This window comes from Octopus bimaculoides, chromosome 20, assembly GCF_001194135.2.
Source record: "Octopus bimaculoides isolate UCB-OBI-ISO-001 chromosome 20, ASM119413v2, whole genome shotgun sequence".
In the NCBI taxonomy this organism is placed as follows: Eukaryota; Metazoa; Mollusca; class Cephalopoda; order Octopoda; family Octopodidae; genus Octopus; species Octopus bimaculoides.
This window is the reverse complement of record NC_069000.1, coordinates 25,980,712-25,983,684: the sequence shown is the minus strand read 5'-3', so window position 1 is coordinate 25,983,684 and position 2,973 is coordinate 25,980,712. Positions and strand designations below refer to the sequence as shown.

General features: G+C 35.5%; 1 long non-coding RNA gene across 1 annotated transcript; it reads right to left on the bottom strand.

The window, feature by feature from the left end:
• Window positions 1-1,861: 1,861 nt before the first annotated feature.
• LOC106883889 (uncharacterized) lies at window positions 1,862-2,973 on the bottom strand. Its single transcript, XR_001411172.2, has 2 exons — window positions 2,848-2,973; window positions 1,862-2,125 (listed from the first exon to the last, which is right to left on the bottom strand). It is a non-coding gene; the product is annotated as an uncharacterized LOC106883889 (long non-coding RNA).

Below are 2,973 nucleotides of genomic sequence, written 5' to 3'. Positions count from 1 at the left end.
TAAGTTGCCGAGGCAGTAATGAAAGACTATCAAGACCAAACGCCCAAGAAAACTGACGAAATGGGTTTTGTTCGATCAGGACAATACTCCAGCGCACGCGCCGTTGGTTTCAGTGGCTGCCGTGTGTGACTGTGGCTTTCAACAGGTTGATCAGCTCCCCTATTCTCCTTATTTGATCCAATCTGTCTATCATCTGTCTCCCAACAGAAAAAAAAGGTTTTTTTAAAAAGCACTAGGCTGGGAACCAACATCGCAGTGATGATGACGTCATATCTGCTGTTGATGACGCTTTTGACCAACGGAATGAAAGTTTCTTCGCCAACGGAATCCAATTCTGCAACATCGTTGGAAGACGTATGAGGATCGCAAGGGTGACTGTTTTGAAACATAAGCTTCATTTGCTCACATTCCATGAGAGTATCTAATTCAACCTATGAAATTTTCAGCCACCCCTCATAGGTCTCTAGCAGTGGGGTGAGGGAGCTGATTGAACAATACGTTAGATTTTTGTTTTTAGATGAGTCCTTGAAGTTATTGTAATGTGTAAGTTGTCATAAGATTTCTGGTTTAAAATATGGTGACTAATTTTAAATTTGGTATGCTAACTAGTGTTAGTATGTTTCAGTGATTGCATCGAGAACGTCTACATCATCGGTCAAGCTGTAAGAAATAGTAGTCAAATCTCCTTCAAATTTCACCATACAGTCTTAAAAACGAAGTACATATTGGAAATTTTAGTTCTTCATATTCCATTTCTGTAAAACAGAATTGGGCTAAACAACAAACGAAGCAATAAATTCTTTCTCTGAATTTATTTTACGATGCAAGTAAATAATGGTCAAGAATAATTGCTGATTTGGAGGCTAACAGACTGAGAATTTGTCTTTATTAAATGGTGTCAAAGTATATGGGACTGATTACTCAATTGTAAATCTGATGAGAATCTGATATATAAGACATATTTATCAGGCAATTGAATAAGTTTTATCCTTTTACATAATACTATATTCTTACAGTGTCACAACACAAGATGACACTTCTAAATTTGTTCCAAATTCATTTTCCAAATATATATAAGTAAACCACAATATGTCTTTGCTTTATGCTTTTAAAGAAAGTAATTTTAGTGAATTCCGAGGATGAACTAGTACTCACACACACGCACACACACACACACACACACACACGCACGCACACACACACACACACACACACACACACACACACACACACACACACACACATGCATACACATGCATACACGCGAAAAACACACGCACGCACATACACACACAAATATATGCGTGTATGTATATATGTGTGTGTGATGGGGGGTATCTATATATATGCATGTGTGTGATGGATTCCAGAGATTCTCAGTAGAGTAGACACTCAAATGATACGAACTTTAGTTTGACTACGATGGCTTTTCGCACAACCAATTCCGCGAGCTCTTCGAATTCTAACACTTTTTCACTTCCTCCGTTTTTATTTTTTGTGTCGCTTGTTCTCTGTGCAAGTCAGATATATTAATATAAATATCTACATATTTATACTTAAATATGCATTGTCATTAAGAATATGGAGGACAGAAATTTATATATCCAGTTTTATTCTGCTGTCTATCACGTCTTTTCAATTCTGCACCTACATATGCTTCTACTGAAAAGGATAGCCAGTATTTTTGAGTGGTGAAAGTGAATGCGGTGGCCGCTAGGATTATATATCCCTATCAAACTAATTTGGAAATTCACATCTATGTGTGTGTGTGTTTTTGTGTGCTTGCGCGTGTGTGGTGTGTGTGTGTTTACATGTATTTATATATATGTATGTAGAAACAAGAATGAAAACAACATCAGGATTATGTTTAGATATTTATTCGGCAGATATTCCAAATATATTTTCAGTAATAAATACATATATTAACATACATGTTTATGTGTATATGATTTAACATTTCTACTTAGAATATAGGCGTGCTTGTTGGTTTCAAATGCTCCAGGCGTTTGTGGATATCATTGACCAATGTAGTCCAGGTGGAACCCAATAAAGCTGCCCAAGGTTTGAAGAATTCCAAAGCTTGCTTAGCAACTCTAGCGTTGACGTCGTTGATGTGGGCAATAAACTGAAAGTATAAACAATATGCAATTTCATAAGTATTTTCACAGTTGTTAAAGTTAATCTCAAACAAGATATTACTTCCTCTCCTGCTTTTATGACGGTCAATTCCATCGGAGGAGGTCATTTAAGATAAAAGCAAATATTTTTACTCGCGATCTGACCTGGAATTTGTCATTTGATTGTTAGCCCCGTTTCAGTAAACGAATAGCAGTTAATCAGCGTTACCATTGAACCTTCTTGTTTGCTTTTGACAAAACAATGTCTAAGTATCAGCAGTATATCTTATCAAATCTTTAGAAACTTATAACTGGGAGTTATTTCATCATTCCCAAACTGGGGTTAGGAAAATATATAATTCGAAATTCACATCTATATGATAGATTCTTCTATTTGACATCACAATACGAAAATTAGACGCAAATTTGAAATATGCAAATTATAATCAAATTTCATTCTTATTTAAACCTAAAGAAATTAATAATGATGGCCATTATCCACTTCCATTGAAAGTAATTGGATATTTCTCGCAATTTTAACCAAGTTGTACGATCATTGTAGAGAAAGAAATGGCTTCACGTAGTGCACAATCTCTGATTTAATTTTTATTTCATGTCATTGAGAGTTGGCTATAAAAATAAGGAGAAAAGTGTCCGACGAAAACATTATTACATAATAGATTTTCAGTACATTTGTAAAACTTCCATATTTCAAAAAACGATCACTTACAGTCTTTGCCAAAGTTTTGATATTTTCTATGTGAGGTTTCAGCTTGTCTTTTCCATGGGAAATAGCTTGGTGCAAGAAATCATGCAAATCATGGAACTTTCCGTGAAGGCGGCCGACAATACGACG